The sequence below is a fragment of the Sturnira hondurensis genome, unplaced genomic scaffold (assembly GCF_014824575.4).
Source record: "Sturnira hondurensis isolate 20B ecotype Veracruz unplaced genomic scaffold, ASM1482457v3 Scaffold0008992, whole genome shotgun sequence".
NCBI lineage: Eukaryota > Metazoa > Chordata > Mammalia > Chiroptera > Phyllostomidae > Sturnira > Sturnira hondurensis.
In genome coordinates, this window is record NW_028081623.1 from 4073215 (window position 1) to 4094173 (window position 20959).

Here is a 20959-nt window from a genome sequence, read left to right on the forward strand (position 1 = left end):
ACTAATATAATATTGTATGTCAACTGTAATTTAAAATTTTTTTTAAATTTAAAGTTTGCAGTTATGAGTACATCTAGTGCTCAGAACTTGATTTTTAAATATCATTCCACTCAATGGAACCAGTCTTCCTTTAAAAAATGGTCAATTACAGTACTGGAGTGGGGAGTGGGTAAACAGGATAAATGTGAAACAACTTGTGCCAAAAATTAACAAAGTGCTCAAAGGATAATGAATATAAATCAAAAAGATACAGGGGACATCTTAAATGTGCTCCCACTGGGGAAATTTGAGCATCAAAAGAAATAATGATAATAAGGGATTGTAACAGTTTGAATAAAATATGAATACAAGAGCTCACACTTTTATAAACAAGTGAAGGAAATAGAAGGCAACTAATACATGTGAAAGGAATGGTGGAATTAGAAAATCACTATTTAACAGTATTATAATAATAATAAACTCAAGCAAGAATCATCCATAATTGATAAAAATAGTGGATTATTTTATCAACCCACTATTGATAAAATAGTTTGAGCAAGTATCAGAACATTTACACAGTTACAAAGTATACCCTTCCATACTCAATATATCCTTTACACTATAAAGAATAAAATAATAATTTTACATTGGAGAAACCACCTTAACCCAACAATCAAAGTGACAGTGCTAGAAATGAGGCTGACAGTATGTGCCTCCTGATATGAAGCACTAAATGAAACTCAGCATGGCTTCTGCAGTGTGACTGTCAAAAGCATGTAACTTGAATCTATTCATGAGGAAACATCAGGCAAATTCAAATCGAAGGACATTCTTTAAATAATTGTCCTTCATTCTTCAAAAATGTTAAGGCCATGAACTACATGGAAAGACTCAAGAACTGCAAGAAAGACCCAGATCAAAGGAAGCTAAAGAGACATGACAACAAATGCTATATAGATTTTGAGTTTTCATGCTATAAATTCTATTGGGACAATTGACAAATTAACAATAAGCTTTATAAATTATATAATAGTGTTATTTCAATGTTAATTTCCTGATTTTTTGTAATTGTACTCTGGTTACATAACAGAATTCCATGTTTTTATAAAACACAAAGAAACTTAGGAGTAAAGGGTATCTATCACAAGTCTGTAACTTACTCTCACATGGTTCATATAAAATGTAGATAAATTAGATAGATGATAGATAGATAGATAGATAAAGAGGCAGAAAGAAGGATAATTGCAAAAAGTGTTCATCTATCCATAGCCAAAGAATAACAGACTATAAGTAATGAGTTCTAACATGAACCTAAAAACCACTTAACTTGCCCCTATGCTTCAGGAAGAAGGAGGAGGAGGAGGAAGAAGAAAAGGAGGCAACAGCAGCAAAGGTTAGGAATAGCTAACACTTTCTAAATGACAACCATTTCACACACATTAGCTCATTTAATCCTTGCAATAACCCTAGAACTTGCAGATGAGAAAATTATACTTGGAAAGGTTAAGTGAAGTATCCAACGTCACACTAGTAAGTGAAAGAGCCAATATTTCAAGCAGTTGGTAGGGGACAATGACCCCTCCTCTCTTTGACCTACTTTAATCACAGTACTTCCAACTTTATGTCTGTTCGGTTTCTGTGTAAGATATTTGAGGAAAAGATTGAATGACATTAAAAAAAATACTAAAGGCATGAATAAGTGCTCAGGTCAAATACATGTATAAGAGTCAACTGTATATCACACTATATTATTCCCTCACAAATGTTCCAATACTTTTTCCTAAGGCTGTTATGAGAGACTTACTAGGAAGACAAAGGCTCCAAAGAGAGTCTTTAATTAAAACCACTCACCAAGTGTTTTTTGTGCCTTAAAGTGAAATATGAGGAAGAAAAAGAATACCCACCACAGAGTTTAAACCCAAAGTTGGAACCTAGATAGTCATTTCATTTCTCGTGAATTAGTCACAACATTTTATTCCACTTTGATCTAATTTTAATATTGATTTGATAAATACTTACTGAATATCTATTATGTATAATTACTCTAAAAAATCAGTAGTATTTAAGAAAAACCATTAGTGTTCAAAAGTGACAGAACAGAATTCTACATAGCCACCACTTGCTAAGCAAAGTTTCTAATGCCTCCATGGTTGGGCACAGGCTAGAAAGGGTTGGAAGAGAAGTCAGCAGGAAAGGTCTTACTTAATTTTAACTATGATGGTGATCTAATCTTGGAGCTCTCTAGGCTTGACAGGAGTTTAAAGCTTAGTTGTCACCTGGAACACTTCAGTAGGTTCTTCAAAGACCTCCCTTACCCCATCAGTAAGGATCTCTCACTTACAGGGTCTCTTTACACTGGTGAATCCATCTCTTTCCCAGTTGATCATTTTCGAGTCCCACACCTCAGTCCCAGGCATTATCAGTAAATCACCAGCTTCCTTCTGCATTCTTGGACAGGATCTAAAACAACCACACAATGTTTTCTTTTTCTCACCCTGATCCACAGAAAACACTGTCAGGACTGCAGTGCTTCTTAAACCACAGCCCTCCAGACATTGTCTAACTCTCCGAATATCCAAGGCATGAATCAATCACACATTAATCCAATCATATGCCAACCTCCTGGGAACAAAAAGCAAATTCTCCCAGAGGTTCCCACTGAAGGCCCCTTCCTTTGGACTGAGGTCAAAAATGTGTAGAACTATTTCTTTTAAAACTATGTGTTTAATTAATTTTCTAATTTAAAAATTATGAAAATTCCCCTAAAATCTTATATAGTTATCTCAGAGTGTTGGCATTGTAACTCATAATTTTTTTGATAGTTTTCTATTTTCAAAGTTTTCCAAAATGAGCATTTATCACTCACGATAAAAAAAATAAGAGATTTTATCATTTAAAAACATAGCTAGTGTAAATGTCTGGTTTATTTTATAATTAGATCTCTAATAAATTATAATTACAAAGAATATTTCCAAATATTAGAAGATGAAAACTGCTTTTTTTCTTTTTTCTTTTTGCTAATAACATGACAAATCCTAAGAGAAGATCTAACCATTCTCATATCTTTGGTATCTCCACTAATGGTAAAGACACTGACTCCAAAAAACCAAAACAAAAATTGTCCACTTAGTGTATCTTCAATATGAAAATGTAGTTTTATTTCAATATACTTATATTCCTCATTATTTGAGCTAAACTAATAGTAACATGAATTTATATTTTCTTTCAGTAGTCCAAACAATGGCAAAGGAAAATAGTTCAGAGCTAATAATTTTTAAATATATAAATAAGAACTTTTTCTTTAAAAAAAGCTCCTTTCCTCCCTGGCTGTTTGGAGATTGGCTACTATCATGAATAATACAATAACTATCTGGAACCAGAAGTTCATGACCAACAGAATGCTTTAGTGGAAACAAATGGTCACTGGGAAGGCAACAGTACCTAAGACAGATACTTGGGATAAACTAGCCAAAATGTGTAAGACCACACCAAGGTCATCTTTGTATTTGGATTCAGAACCCATTTTTGTGTGGCAAGGCAACTGGCTTTGGCATGATTTATGATTCCTTGGATTACACAGAGAAAAGTGAACCTAAACATAGACTTTTAAGATATGGCCTTTATGAGAAGATCTCAAAAAACAGTGAAAAGAATGCAAGAACAGAATGAAGAAAGTCAGGGGACTGCAAAGGCCAGTGTTGGTTTTGGCAAAAAGGAGTAAAGATTCTTCAGTGACTTACCTGTGGTGATTGTGCAGATTTTTCACAAAGAATTAATAAACTGAGAACTTGAAAAAAATTGTGTCAGCAGGAGTCAGCCCAGATTCAAAATGTTTCTGTAGATGATCCAAAAATAACTAATTTAGAATTTACTATGCTGTATTTTAGAATAAGAAAACTAAGATGAGGTTGGAATTATTTCATTGAAAATGCATATTTCTATTTATTTGTGGAATTTTACCAAGGATAGAAAACTTCCTACATTAAATGAAAAACTATTGATAAAGAGTAGTTTCTGGGGCAGGCCTAAATTAAATGGGCTTGATGAAATGATTAGAGATCTTCATATTTTGTCATCTCCACACACAACTTAGATTAAGTAGTACATTCCTCCATCATCACTCAAGGACTATCACTTAGCTTGAAGGTCAGATAACCTGAAAATACTTGGTAACAGGCTTATCACAAAATCAGGAACCAGTACCAAGTTTCTCCCTGATAAAATCAGTTTCCAAAGCCAGCTTTATGTTTTTAATTAATAATACCTTTGCACCAGATGTGATATCTGCAACACTCTGGGACTATCAGTGGAGCCAGATGAAATATCAGGAAATGTATCAAAAGTGGTTCTTCTCATTTCTGTGCTAACATGGCAGCAGACAGCAATTTTAGTATGCTTTCTCTAAATATCCTATCAAAATACCTATACATGCAATAAAAATAAAACTGGGAGTGGGGGGAGAGAGAGTAAACATAACTTTATAAGGGAAGATAATATCACATTCCGAGTTCAGTGGAGAGTTTCTACTAAAAGCATGATTGGTACAAAGGATTAAGAAGCACATTCTTGAATGATGAATCACATGTTCTAATCTAACCCAGAGTCATACAGGCCACCATCAAATAAGTAGGGGAAAAAAAGATTTCTTTTTTTTTCTAGTTTCCTCCCCACCACACTCTTAGTTTAAGGAAAACCAACAAGAAAATAGGATAGATTTCCTTATCTTTACAAGGTCATAATTAGTTAATTGATACTTTTTACGTGGTAATGAACAAAATATTTAGAATTCTAAAGAAAGACTTTTTAGTGATTTTGGGGAGTCAGAGTTCTTTTAACAATGTCCCTTTTAATTTCTGTGTTCAGGAATTATCTTAAGTGGGGGTTTTTTTAGCCCTCAATAAGTTTTTTATTTTTTTAATTTCTAATTGTTTTTGTTTGATGTTTGTTTTAACATGCGAACAACAAAATCATCACCCCTACTATCAGCACTCCTGGTGCAGAAAGGTTAATCCATGAAAATTTCCTACAGAACTGGCCTCATCACCACCTTTCAAAGAAACAAGGTTAAAACACTTTTATAATTTAGATGATTGATCATGATGATATCTAATTATAACAGCCCCTTTTTATCTCATTCAGAGCAGTTGGAGTCATGCTTCTTCCATTATTTAATAAAAACATTACTACTACAAAGTAATATATGTGAATAGTTCCCCTCAGAGAAAAATAAAATAATTTTGCAGAATACCTCTTGCTTTCATCTTTTTCTTTTAAATTGTGTAAACTGTTCTCTTGGAATAAAACTCCCTAACCATGCATGACTCAAGAGATACTAGTAACAGTTTTTTAAAGCCCATTTTTTTCCCCACAAGGATTAGCATGTGGCAAATAGCTAAACATATCTGCCCACAAATACAAGCTTTTCCAAGAGTGTCCTGGTATAGTCATTAATACTAGAATCCATAAATTGCACATAAAAAGGAAAAAAAAAACAATTTTCCAGAACCAGAATATGGGGCCTCCATCAGCCCCATTTCACTTTTCTATTTCAACAGCCATTCACAGACTACCAATTTCCAGTACACAACAGAGGAAAAATTAGACCAGGATTTGTAGATGTGAACAGCATTCCGGCAAACAGCATGCTTTGATAACTATGAGAAAGGAATATAAACAGGGGTGGAGACAAGAATAATTTTGGAAGTAATTCACGGTGGGGTGGCTAGCAGGAGAGGGCATGGCTGGCAGAAGAGGGGGCAGACTTCACATACTATCTGCGGTCCCAGCCTAATCATATAATATCAGGAAGTTAAGGGAAGAGACTAAAAATGTCAGCACAGCAAACCTCTGTTAAATTTATACACATAATAGATTCAACAAACAATTTAACATTCAATCTAAAACTGAGAGAGAGGTAATACCAGCCTTCCAGTAGACAGTCAGCCTAAAAAAGAAAACTCCACCAGGAACATCCTCACAGGGACTGAACTACCTAGCTGCCACGTAATCCCTTTTCCTTCTTGCCAGCCACATCCCTTCATGCTCTGGTAAGCTATGTATGTATCTGCAACAAGACCAAAGAGGAAAAAAACACATTAAAACTCTTTTTAAAACACTTGTTTCTCAAAACAAGTAAGGAAAGTAGAACAGGCTTTCACCTGTGGATGAACGCTGTAGGACAGGGGTGTCAAACTCATTTTTACGGGGATCCACATCAGCCTCGCAGTTGCCTTCAAAGGGCTGAATGTAATTTTAGGACTTCATAAATGTAACTGCTCCTTAACAGTTAAGTGCCAGCTCAGTACTGCCAGTGGGTAGAAACAAGGTGCCAGGCCGGATAAAACAAGGGGGAGGGCGGGATTCAACCCATGGGCCTTGTGTTTGCCACCTGCGCTATAAGAAAACTTTGTTTTCAATCCATAATCTCTGTCCTACTGTTGGGAACCATCCTGCTGGGTTTCAGGAGCTCCCCCACAGGCAAAAAGGCCCCATAGCTAGGGGACCTTGGGACCATAAGCCACTAAGGAGACAAAACATATCCTCCTGGCAGGGGCACAACCTCTGCCTCCTTTACTTCACCCTGCTTGGCCTCTTGAGGACAGCTGGATAGTCAGTGATGGGTAAGATTCCTAAAGGTAGGAACAACCTAAGACAGCCACAGTCACAAAGGCACCGTCAGGGAAGGACTTAGGGGATTATGGAGGAGGGACAAAAGACACTCACCCCTTAGCTTTGTTATAGACTGAGTCCTCATTCTATCTGTAAAAAGTCTACTAATCTCTTGGCTGCCTAGCTTCCCCCATCTGATTCAGGCCTGAAACTATGTCAAAGGGGACTATAGCCCTGTGCAAGAATGGCTGTTTCCGGGAGCAATCAGACCTGAGAAAGAATGCATTAAATCCTGTAAAATCTGCTTTGTTAAGAATGTCCTCAAGCTATGCATACTAAATGTTTAGTGTCCAAACACAAAATGAGTTTGTTTCCCCAGGTTTCATGGCCAATTGGCATCACCCTATCTACCAGACCCTGACTCAAAAGGACCCCCTGGATCCCAGAAATGTTATCTGTAAACCACACCTCCTTTCTTTGATGTACATTCCCTATGCAAGTTAAACCCAATAAAAGCCGTTTGGGAGAAGGGTTCAGGGATTCATTCCTAGAGAGAATCGCTACCCCCTTTCCCGCTGAAACAACAGATTGTGTCCAGGACAATTTATTCTCATCTGTGGTGACCAGGAGAGCTCTGCAGAATGGAATTCACCCACATCCCACAAAAGGTAATTATAGCCAAGTATTTCCTAAAGGCCTGGGCTGTGAGTTGCAGTCATCTACATCTACTTACTACTAGGGAAATAGCTCCAAAATCCAGAACCTCTAATAGCACAAAAGTGCCAAACCTTCAGACTATCTCTAAATATTTGCATTTGATAAGAAATAAATGACACATGAAACCCTTTGACTAGTCATTGTTGGTATCCTAAAACTTCCACATCACTGTGATTTAAAATATCAGAGTATAATATGGCCCATAAAAAAGAGACATCACTAATTTTGATAGATCTTAAAACATGTGTTCCTGCTGAAACTTCTTTCTCAGTCCTTTATCTCACATCCCACATCATCAAGATCTATCGATTTTTACCTCTGAGTTATCTCATAGATATACATATTCCTTCCTCTTGATGAAATGTTTCTATTTTAACTACATCTTAGTTTAGACCCACAATGAAATGAAAAATATCGCCATAACCCCAACTCACTCTTCCCAGTCCACAATTCTGACACACAAAAAGGTAAAGATCACAATCTCATTTAAAAATTTCCAGTGGATTTCCAGTCAAAGATAGTAAGCTCATGAATCAGAATTCTTTTTCCCAAGAACTAGAGAGAATATTATGCTAAGTGATAAGCCAGGCAGTGAAAGACAAATACCATATGATCTCACTTATAAGTAGAACCTAATCAACAAAACAAGCAAGCAAGCAAAATAAAACCAGTGACACAGAAATAAAGAACAATCTGACAGTGACCAGAGGGAACCAAGAAGGGGGATAATGGGGAAAAGAAAAGGGTGGGTCAAGACTCATGGACAAAGACAAGGTGGGGGTGGAAACAAGGATTGAATTTGGAAGGTGGGGATGGGTAGGGCAGAGGAAAGTAGGGGAGGAAATGGGGACAATTGTAATTGAACAACAATTTTTTTAAATGAATAAAAACTTTCTAAAAATAAATAAAATATATATATATATATATTTTTAAAGATTTTATTTATTTATCTTTAGAGGGGAAGGGAAGGAGAGAAGGAGAGAAATATCAATGTATGGTTGCCTCTTGTGAGTCCTCTGCTGGGAACTGGCCTGCAACCCAGGCATGTGCCCTGACTGGGAATTGAACTGCGATCCTGTGGTTTGCAGGCCCGTGCTCAATCCAATGAGCTACACCAGCCAGGGCAATAAAATATTTTTTAAAAGAAAAAAAGAGGTGGAAATTCAACTCAGGTCCTCTGTTACAGCATCATGAGAAAGATTTTCAGGTATGACTAGTATTACACCTAATATAAAATTTACACATCAGAATTTGAAACATTTAATGACTTAATATCTTTAATATACATAGAATCATTTATAGTTGTGATGGGACTTCTATGAATTACATCTCAAACTCACTAGCAACCTAGAAGTTAAGGAAGGCAAATGTATTCCCACTTTACAGACGAGGCTATTTAAGCTCAATCCAGTACAACTTCCCTGCAGTCACATGGTACTATAATACTCACAAACTTTTGTTGAGAGCTTTTAATTATGCTGCATATTTATAACTGATAAGCAATTACTACTGATATCATAAGATATATAAATGTAAATTATGCCAATTATGTATTATTTCATGAGACAATACATGGAAATGCTTATTATTAGCACAGTACCTATCACATAATAAACACTCAATAAATTAGATATTATGTTATATAGCCAAACCACATGCAACTTTTTCCTTGATTCCATTTCTTGTTACATCTGTAATCATTTTAATTGTGGGGAATTATTTTCAGTCTTGAGAATATGGATACACAACTCAGATACCTGGCTTTTACATCACAATGCATTTTCTATCTCAAGTCTCCTCAAGGTATAGACCCAAAAGACAACAAATGAAGTACTTTTTTCTCTCCATGTTGTGGCCACAACTACTAACTGCTATAGATCTGGGACCTGTGAACTTCTGTCAAGTGCCAGATAGCAAATATTTTAGGCTTTGTGAGATTTGGAGGTCTCTTTTGCAACTACTCAACTATACTGTTGCAATGCAAAAGTAGCCATTGATGATATGTAAACAAATGGGCATGACTCTACTCCAATAAAACTTTATTTTCAAAAGGAAACATCTAGTCAAATTTAGCCCTCAGGCCCTTCAAGGTCCCTACTCTAAACAACTGAATTGAGGAGTTGCAAGGAATCCAATACAATGCTGGGAATGCAATGGTAGGAGATGGAGGGGTGGGAAGGGCATGAAAAGTAACTACATTTTAACATTTGCCTCTCCACACATATATCTCACAATGAGATTCCTTCTTTGCCTTTTTCCTTTTTTACTTTTACCCCATAAAAGTAAAATACACTAGTTGTCCTTTTGTGGTGAACTTGTATCACTTTGCACAATGTCTTCAAGGTTTACCTATATTGTATCATGTATCAAAATTCTCTTCCTTTATAAGATTAATAATATCCCATTATATGCATATACTATATTTAGTTTATCCATTTATCCATTAATAAACACTGAGTCACTTCCAACTTTTGACCATCTTAAATAATACCTCCATAAATATATATGTGCAAATATCTGTTCAAGTCCTTGTACTCAGTTCTTCTAGATATATACTCAGAGGAGGAATTGCTGAGTCATATGGTAATCCCATGGTTAATTTTGTTGAGGAACCTCCACTGTGGTTTATACCATTTCACATACTCACCAATAAGTGCATAAGGGTTCCAATTTCTCCACACCCTCACCAACACTTTTAATAGACTCTAATGGGTATAAAGTGGTAGTTTGTTATGGTTTTGATTTGCATTTCCCCAATGCAAATCATCTTTTGCAAGTGTTCATTGGCATTTGTATATCATCTTTGCAGAAATGCCTATTCCAGTCCTTTGCCCATTTTTTTAATGAGGTTATTTATTAGACTAATCTTTCTTGTAGCCAAATATATTTGCCCAAGTTATTAAACTTTGATATATTTGACATAATAAACTTTTGTGAGGTTTTTGTTCTGGATTGTGGAATCAGACTCACTGATTCCACAGTCAGATATTCTATTAACATACCTGATCTTTCAGGGTATAAGACTATTACTTTTTTTTAATTCTCACCTGAGGACATATTTTTCATTGATTTTTAGAAAGAGAGGAAGATAGAGAGCAAGGGGGAGAGGAAGGGAAAGGGTGAAACATCAATTAGTTGCCTCCCGTACTCACCTGGACTGAGGATCATATGCACCGGGACTGGGGATCAAACCCACACCCAAGAACGTGCCCTGAAACCAGGAATGTAACCCATAACGTTTCAGTTACCGGGTGACACTCCAACCAAATGAGCCACACTGCCCAGGGCCATGACTATTATTTATTCAACATACTTTTGATCTTTCTGATTAAAGATACTATAGTTCAAACAAAAGGCAGAAGGCTATAATACTGCAATATTCTTCCTTGGAAGACTATCCACAGAACAGGAAAAAAATCATTAGCATTCAGAAAATAAATGTTACATAAATTTATCTAACATTTTTGACATTTGTTCAAGTATTACATTTCTTCTTACCAAGTATTGCTTTTTTAAATTTATGGATTTATTTCCCAGGCCTATTACCAAAGGGATAATTCAATTCTGACAAGAGTTTTTGGATGATGGTTAATTCTTGGCATGTTTATCTGGCCCGAGCTATGAAACATTCAACTTGTGAAGGTTTTTAAACAACTACTGCTTTGAAATTAACTGTGTCATCTTTTCCCCTTTCGTTGGCCTCTGGTCCCCAAAAAGTTCTCCAAATTAGAGGCCACTATATCCATATATTAAAAATTAGAGACAAAAGGTAAAACCAACTGATTCTAGATTTATATCATATTTCTAGGCCCAGGCTACGTATTTGCTTCTAGAACTTTAAAGCACTGAAGAAACAGCTCAAACCCCTTTTAAAGTCTTGGATTTCTCTTTTGTTGACAAATGGTATATCAAAGTGTCTGGGAACTGGAACAGTTCAAACATACATTTATGCATAAAATCATTTCATGAGATGGTACTTACTACATATCCATAATGGCACCCAGAAGAGGTCTTTTAAGAAAAGCAATTTTGTCTCTTTTACATAATGGGGAATCATTTTGTCCATGTTTCAGTCGAGCACATTGTCTTAACCCCATAGTTTCATAAAGATTTTCCAAGGAAAACTATAATAATCTTCCTCATCCCAGTAACAACTCAGTAACTCAGTGTCACCTTTAACATGGTGTTTGCTATTGGAAAAAGATACTTACTTAGAAGGTATGTTTATGAAGAAACTGGACCTTTTCATTTGTGTTTAAATAATTAAAAATATTTTAAAAATAGTCAAAACACTTTAATATTATCTCTTTAATACTTAAAAACTTTGAAGACAAATGTCTCAGGTTTAATCAATGTTATTCTTTACCACATAAAAATCATATGTCTTCAATAAAATTTGAGTTTAAAAATGTTCAAACAGGACTCTCTTGCCTCAATTTCAGCTGAGGCCCCAAACCCAGAAAGAATGTACTAAGCACCAGAACACAATTCAGGTCATGCTAAAACAATATGAAATCAGTTGGCTGCCCTTAGCTTATCATTCATTTGAGAGTACACAGAAAAGACAGAAAGGTAAATAAAAGTTTAGCAAGGATTTCCTTAGAAAGAATTATCATTTCACCCTGTCACAGGTGAATAGTGGGCTGCCTCCCCTTAACTTCAAGCCACATGAGGGGTACTTTATTAAAAGCATCTGAATTCTTGGCCTGTATTCTGAGAATCTGAAATTACTTAAGAACTAAATATGTCCTTAAAATTATGTCAAAAGCAAGAGGTTATGGTTACCTCAGTTAAAGGCAGCATAACTAACAGATTTGAAAGTAATCTGTACTTCTGCCAATGGTGACGAAGAGGAGGGAGGAGTTTTCCCTATAGGCCAAGCAGACAATCAGGAGATCAGAACTAGTTCATTTAAAAGGAATTTTACCCAAGGGAGCTGCCTATAAGACAAGATGACCTGAAGAGATAGTCTCTTTCTACAGAGGACAACCAAAAGCCAGGTACTGAAGGGAAAGAACTACAGTCTGAGGTCTCCAAGGATCCTACAAGCTGCCCACAAGACAAAGAACCACCAACTGATCTTCAGCCACATAGAAGACTCCAATGCAGGGCTCCAACTAAACCAATCAGATAATGGCTTTTTTGTAGCCATTAACTCACTTTCATTTCCCTAAAGGTCCTTCTGGAGCTCCACGTGGAATCCTGTAATCTGTCCATACAAGAACAGAGATTAAGAAAGGGCCATTGGGAAATTTACAAAAATCAAAAAGACACTTTGCAAAGATTCTTTCCTTAAAAAAAAGAAGTGAAAAGAAAAAAGGGAAGGAGGATGAGAAGGAGCAGGAAAAGGGATAGAAGAAGAAAATTTTATTAAAGGGCATATATAATGTTCCTACCATAAAATTAGTCGAGTCTAAAACATACTATAATGTTTATCCTGGAAAGAAAGAATAATAAGGTTAACAAGGAGAAAAAAATAAATATTTTGAAATGTGGTAGAGAAAATTTATACTGCTAAACCTTTATAATTAATAATGTGTTCCCAAGATACAAAGGAAATAAGGTACAAATTAAAATTAAATTAAGAAAAATGTCAATATAATTCTAAAAGTATATAGGTACAGAATGGTTGCCTTATTTAAAAATAAAAGATTTTTAAAAAATATAAATGGGTCCTTTCAGAGATTCTGTTTACCCAGTGGTACACAGAAAACCCTGCAGTTCTCTCAAAAAGAAATTCATAATGAATTATAACTTTTTAAACACTGCCCCCTAGTGTTCATACTCAGCTTCCTCTGAAAAGATAAAAGGATAGAGCTAATAAAAATAATCGGGTCCTTCCTCCCTTGTGATCAGTCTAGCATTTCTGTCCTCCAGACCAGATTTCACAGCCTGAGGCAATCTCAGCCACACAACTGTCAGAGTGCATTAAAGTAAATCTCCTAACCATTCTAAGATTACTCTCATAAGCAATAGGCCATGTGGGCGTGAGAATAGACAATTTGGGCTTGGACAGCACTGACAAGACACCAGTACCAGTGGGAAACATCATGCAAGTCCAGGATCCCAATCATGACATGTGCAACTTAGACTGATCTAATCAGTCTTACTATAAAGTAAAAAAAGAAATACTGATTACTAAGAATATGAAACTTTTAAAAGAGAGATGATCCTTGCTTTATATACACACAAACTTATAACTCATAAATGACTTTTCCTTCTAAAAGAATCTGTTGAAATTTAGACTCACTGATGAACAAATTTTTTCATGACTTCCACCAATACAAATACGATTAACAACAAATAAAAGAGAACAGTAAAAATATATCATTCTCAACTAGAGCTGTTCAGTGTCTTTTAAGCACAAAATCATGTCATCACTTAGGAAGTGATGATATCACCTAACATATGTCTAAGTAAGAAAAGCATAGAGGCACTTAATACTGTCAAGAAGCCTGAGCTTTTTAAACATGGAGGACATTATGTTCAATAAAATTCCCCCAAAACAAATATTGTATAATCTCACTTATGCGTGGAATCTAAAATACTCAAACACAGAAATAGAGAGTGGAATGGTGATTACCAACAGCTGACGGGAGGTAGAAATGGGGAGATATTGGTCAAGGAGTGCAAAGTTTCAGTTACACAAGATAAATAAGTTCTAGAGTACAGCATGCAGCAATGTGACTATAGTTGACAACATTGGATCAGGTACTCAAAATTTAAAAGTAGATCATGGGTATTCTCAACACAAATCAAAGACAAAAAAGAAATGTATAACTACAAGGTGATGGACATGTTGACTGTCTTGGTTGTAGTGAAATACTAGTACAATACTTCACAACATACACATATCATCAGGTTGCATACCTTAAATATGTATAATTTTTATTGTTTACTATACCTAAAAAAGATGGAAACATGTTTTAAATAAAATCAATTCTCTGCTAAGAAGAAAGAAGAAAGAAGAAGAAGCCACCGCCTGAGTTTTAAACCTCTCTGAAATTACATATCTGTGTGACTTAAGGTACTCTGGCTGTTCTGGACCTGTTTCCTAATCAGGAAACAAAGGAGGTACTGTATGGGTGTTCTTCTAATGATTATTAGGAGGTTTGGACATAAGGAATCATAGAATTATGAGAGATATTTTTTTAGACTACACATACCTCTCCCATCACCTCTCTATTCTACCCCATCCCTACCACTGAAAAGCATATGATACCATGCTCTCCCCTTAGCTGCAAATTTCTGAATTACATAATCTATCTCTCAGGCCCTTTGTCACACTAAAATGTGTGACATAGGATCTGAAGAACTAAAAGAAAACTTACAGATTCTCCAGTCATAAACCATGGCCCAGAAAAACTTTTAAATTTAACTATAGTTAGTTATAAAGGTTGAACTTTGGGAAATGTGAGGCTTAATCCATGTGGATTAGCTATTTATTTGGCTAGACGATATATAAAAAATGCATTGTCATATCCAATCTTCACCCTCTCACAATCCATGTCCTTTGCCATGTGACCTTGTAGTTCCTACGACTAGAATAAAATATATGAATAAACCCATATATTCATCATTCATTGATACTGGGCTTGGTCATGTGACTTTCCCTGACCAAAAGAACATTAGCAGATGTGATATGAGGAGAGGCTTTCTTGCTTATGAGATTGGGCTTGTTCTCTTGTGCTCCTGACTTTCACTAAAGGAGAGTGTACATTTGATAGCCACTGGTCTAAGGAATATAAGACATGCAGAGCAAACCAGGCCCAAACCTGCAATTTGGAGCCAAAGCCTAAATGAGTCCCTAAGTATTCAGTCTAAATCACCTAAATCCCAGCCAGCTCACATTCATCAGAATGAGAAATAAATACTTATTGTCATAAAAGACTTTGCCTTTGTTATATATGTACAGTATTTTTATAATAAGAGGGCAATTCAGAAGATAGTATTTTACCTATTTTCCTATTTTAGACCTCAACATTTCCACTGAACTGTGCTATTTTTAGGAAAAATCCTTGACTCCCATATTCACATATAGACACAAATATGAAAGTGTGGTTATAGATCTATAAAATAGTACATCTAAAAAAGAAAAAATAAAAGTAAAAAAGGGTCAGTTCTAGTGGCAAAGTTTTGTACCAGGTACAAAACCTGTCTCTCATGTTGACTCAATAGAGAAGTTAATGATCACTGGACTCTTCATCCTGTCTATAATAATAACAGTTAATGAACCATTGCAGTATAATTTACTTTATAGGAAAATACCACTACATACATTGTCAAAAGCACTGAAGGATGTCCAACCCATGGCCTACGGGCCACATGTGGTCCAGGATAGCTATGAATGCAGCCCAACACAAAATCGTAAATTTATTTAAAACCCTGTTTTTGCTCATCAGTTTCCATTAGTGTTTGTATATTTAAGGTGTGGCCCTGGACAACTCTTCTTATTCCAGTGTGGCCCAGAAATGCCAAAAGTTTGGATACCCCTTTAGATCAAAGTAATATGTCATAGTCAAAATATTAAAATATCTCAACCTAAATGCAAAGAAAAAGAAATATTTTGATTATTATTTTGAGTAATAAATATTTTAATGATAACATGGTTTCATAGTTTTGTAGATTTTCAGATACCTATCTACTTTAAGATAAATTTATTGATATATAAAGAGTGAAGTTTTTGCTTAATTCTTTTTTAAACCTTTTCAAATGTAGTAGTTTCCCTTCCTGTCTCAGGAAAAAAACAAAGGCATAATTACTATAATTGTAGATCTACTTCATGGTTCCAGCTCTTTTCATACCTTAAAGTAATGATCACTATATAGTGCTATGGGTGAACTACAGAAGAAATAAGAGATTAGGCTAACTATGCACTAACCCCAGGCCATCCTCTGAAAATTTATTTGGAAAATATAAACAGAATATTTACCACTTACCATTATCTCCAAAAGGTAGAATGCAAAAAAAACTGAAGCTATTAAAAACTGTTTAGTCAAGTTCTGATTATTTATTCATTGATTCAATAAACTCCTGTTAAGTCCCTACAATGTGTACTACACTGTGTGTGGAACTGAGAATAGAATAAGAGCCTACAGGATAGTGAAGAAGACAGGCAAGTAAAGAGGCTAATATAAAATGTGATAGACAACACCCAACACAATCTTCAAGGATCAAAAAAGTCTACACCAAATAGCATTCACTGCGACAGCTAAAGAACAAAGAGTAAGTAAGTGTGGTAGGGAATTAGTGCTCTAAGCCTGGGAACATGATATGCAGAGGCCCTGAGATGAGAGAAAGAAAGCATGGTGAATTTAGGAAATGGAAGTATTTTGGATCTATATATGCTTTATGCTTTAATCTTTCTGCTTAAATTGTCTACACTTTAAAGCATAAACACTCTATGAATATGGATACTTTTTTCCCTTGCCTTCCAGGAGGTTCTTCCCCCATCTCATTGACAATTCCTTCTCAACCTTCTTCATTGTGTTCTCGTTCTAGTCATTGCAGTACCCCAGGCTTGGCCCCTTGAAATCTCCTTTCTCTATACTCACTGTGTAAATGATCACAGGCAGCTTCAAATACCATTTAGTTGATCATAACTATCAAACTTTTCATTTTCCCTCAACATCTGACTCTTAGACCCAGTCCCTTACTCTACATCTCCATCTTGATGTCTAACAGCATCTCAAAATGAGTCACACTTAAGTGACTTCCAAACTTTCAAAATACCAAACTTAACATTTTCCCAGTGAAAACTTCTGTTCATAGTCTTCCTCAACTCAGTAAGGACCAAATTTCATTGTTCTAATAGTTCAGGCCAAAACCTTAGTCATCTTTAACTCTACTCTTACTCTGATTTTATACCAAATCTATCTGAAAATCTTATCCCCTTTATCCTAAAGACATATGCAGAATCCTATCACTCTTCAACTACCTCTACTACTACTACTACCCTAATTTAAGCCACCATCATCACTAAACTGTGATATTGCAATAGCTTAATAATTATTCTCCCATTTCCATCCTTGTCATCTATAGTCTATTCCCAACACAGTAGCTAGAGTAATCCTTTAAAAATATATCAGGTCACATCATTCCTCAGCTCAAAACCCTCCAATAGTTTATTTACAATTTTATTCAAAGTAAAAGACAAATTACTTAAGAGGCCCTTCAAGATCTTGCAACCAACATCCCCCCAACTTCCTTCCTATTAACATTCCCCCTCTCACTCTGCTTCAACCATCCTTCTTTGTCCTCAAACATGCCTAGAACATTCTTGCTTCAGGTCCTTTGCACTTGCTGTTCACCCTTCCTAAAATCTTCTTTGCTAGTATCTGTATAATTCACTCCTTTACTTCATTCAGGTCTCTGCTCAAATTTTGCCTTATCAATGGAGACTTTTTCTCACCCCCTAGTATAAAGTAGCTCCTCTTCACTCCATCACCCTTCCCCTGCTTTATTTCTCTCTTTAGTCCTTATCACTACCAAACTCAATTTTGTAAAACACAAAGGAACATACATGTTGACTATCTATGTTCCTAATGTAGAACCGATGTCTCCTTGAGAGCACAGACATGTTTTATTCACTGCTATATTCCAAACCTTAGAATAATGCCTGTCAGGGAGTTGCAATCAATATGCAAAGTGAGTAATTGCTGTGCTCTCCTTCTCCCATGATCACATCACAACTACAACCGAATTAGAACAATCATCCTGGAGTAGTAAAAACTAGCTGAACAGAAGTCCTATAACTAAGGATATAAAGAAACCACATTAAGACTGGTAGAAGGAGTACATATGTGGAATAGGCTGGGCTCCCACCCACATGTAGCAGTTGAGAATCTGGAGACACTGCACAGTTGTAGCAGTTCCTCCTAAGGAGCAAAGGCTCCTAGGCCCACACTAAGCTCCCCAGCATGGAACGCCATTTCCTGGAAGAGGAGCCCACGTAACAACTGGCTGTGAAAATCAGAAGGGATTCAGTCCTACCCCTCTGCCCCTGCCCTGCCTGGCCAGACTGGTTCCTAAGAGGAAAGCGGAGGCACTCCCACAGAAGAGAGCAGGGCTCAGGAATTTGACAGTCCCTAGTAAGGCTTAACTCAGTGGGGGAACTGAACTACCCTGAAGAGACTTTGAGAGTCCCTAGCACCTAAGACAGCAAAGAGCAAGAGGGTGGTGTGTGAATTGCTCCTAATTGGTGCACCTCAAGAAGAGTACAACTGGTGGACTGAAGGTGTAGGCCTGATGCAGAAGGGCACTGGGAGCCCTGCAGCAAAATGAGGAACTGGGATGGAGGATGGGCAACTGTGAAGAGCTAGGCTCAGATCTGGCCCCCATCGTGGCAAAACCACAGGAAAGGAGAAAAGCGAAATCCAATGCCTCTCAGCCAGTTGCTGGCAGGAAGATGAGGAAAACTCACCTGGCTGGTTTAAGGCCAGCAGGAGGCTTTTTTCCTTTCTTTCCCTACCGCACCCACCACAAGTGAGACAATAAGACCTGGAGCTGTGAAAGGACCAGAGTCAGATACAAAGAGGGATCATCCCAACAATTAAGAAACTCAGGCAAATTTAACTTTGCTATTCCAGAGAACTTACAAGTTATTGTTTATTTGTAGTATTTTTTTCATTATATTTACTTCTTTTATTTTATTTGTATTTTTAATTTCTCTTCTTTCTGTTTACTTTCCTTTGTTTTGTTTATTTTACATTGTTTCACTGGTTTTCCCTGTTCTCTCTTTCATAGTGTATTTTTAATTTTTCTTCTTTCACTTCACTTGTGTTCCAATAGCACACTACTCTAGGTCCTGTACTTCCTATTCTTGTTACTAAAACCACATAATTCTGTCATATGATTGTTGCTCCATTACTATTGTAAATAATTGTTGTTCCATACAACTGTAAATATTACATAGCACCTCTTCCAGATCTTAGCTCATTTCACTGTCTTCAGAGACTTTGTTATTGCTGTGGTTAACTCTACTCTCTTGCACACTACACCTATTTTCTATCCTTTACTCTCATTATATCTTATAATCTGACCTCCCACAAGCTCACTGTTTCCTGGATCAAACTCACAACCCCGGCCCCCACCTAACAAGAGCCCTATCTTTTTTCCACCCTTTCTAAAAAGTGGCTAGTTGGGTGAAATATCACAGTTAACACTATACTTATCCAAAAGATCTCCTATCTCTTCTCTACAGGTTGGTACTTTAGGTCCCATAGAATACACTCCCACTGTCTTAATTAATTTTGCCTTCCCCCTCCCACTGATCACATAAAATAGTAGACTGAATCTATGAACACCAGTATACCTGCTGCAAGAAAGAACCCACCAACAAAGGAACCACCAACAGATAATAACTGAAGAAGGTGAGGGAGTGAGCGGAAGCTACATTAACCTCCACCCAGGATCAACAAATTTCACCCAGGAATTACAACAAAACGGTGGAGAAATTACTCAGAACAAACAACTGAACAATAGCAAAAGAGAAGCCTCAAAAATTGGGACAGAGAGAAGAAGCAGCTTCAACACAACCTGTCCACACCTGCACAACAGAATACAAGATCTGGTGGGCACAGTGACACTCAGTTAACAAGCTGGAGAGAAGGACATACAAAAGAAAAATCCAACAACAATGAAAACCCAAATACATCCAGAGAGCCAACACAAATGACAACCCAAGAGCAGCAAGATCAGGAGATTAAGGAGACTGCACCACTGAATCTCACAGGCCCCCTACCATAAAAATTCACACCACAAACCCAAGGAGTCAGAACAGATCAGTTGAAGAAGCAGATGCTAACAAGAAGAGCCTCAAACAAAAAATAGTAGGACAAAGAAATACACCACAAATGAAAGGAATAGAGGAAGCCTCAAAAAGAATGCTAAATGAAATAGAGGCAAGTCAACTACCAGATAATGAATTCAAAGCAATGGTTATCAGGAAGCTCAATGAGCTCACAGAGAATTACCAAAAACTATAGGGAACTCACTGCAAACTATATGAACATGAAAAAGGATATAGAAACTATCAACAAGGGCCAACAGGATATGAAGAATACAATTTCTGAATTGAAGAACACAGTAGAAGAAATCAAAGGTAGGCTAGATGAAGCAGAGGCTCAAATCAGCATGCTGGAGGACAAGGTAGAAAAAAACACCCAGAAAGAGCAAGAAAAAGAAAAGAGACTCAGAAAGAATGAAGAGGTGTTAAGGGAACTGCAGGACAACAAGAAACATAATAATATCCGTATAATAAGGATACTGAAAGAAGAAGAGCAAGGGATAAAAAACCTGCTTGAAAAAGTAATGATGGAAAATTTCCCTAATTTGATAAGAGAAAAAGCCAAACAAATCCAGGAAACACGAACAGGCCCAATCAAGAGGAACCCAAAGAGACCCAATTCAAGAAAAATCATAATTAAAATGGTGAAATTCCAAGACAAAGAGAGAAACAGGAAGTTACATACAAGGGAGCCCCCAAAATACTGGCAGCTGACTTCTCAATGGAAATGCTCCAGGCCAGATGGGAATGGCAAGGAATATTCCAAGTAATGAAAAACAAAGGCCTACAAGGCTCTCAATTAAAATGGAAGACCAAATAAGGTGTTTCCCAGACAAAAAAGCCTAAAAGAATACACCTCTCTGAATA

At 36.4% G+C, this 20959-nt stretch overlaps 1 long non-coding RNA gene across 1 annotated transcript in view; it reads right to left on the reverse strand.

Moving 5' to 3' along the window:
• Window positions 1–1965: 1965 nt before the first annotated feature.
• The window catches only part of LOC118994010 (uncharacterized), a 62256-nt gene continuing 43262 nt past the window's right edge, over window positions 1966–20959 (reverse strand). Inside the window, exons 5-6 of the long non-coding RNA XR_005067979.1 lie at window positions 3720–3814; window positions 1966–2439 (exon numbers count right to left, since the gene is read on the reverse strand). This is a non-coding gene — a long non-coding RNA (uncharacterized LOC118994010). The remainder of the gene's footprint in view (window positions 2440–3719; window positions 3815–20959) is intronic.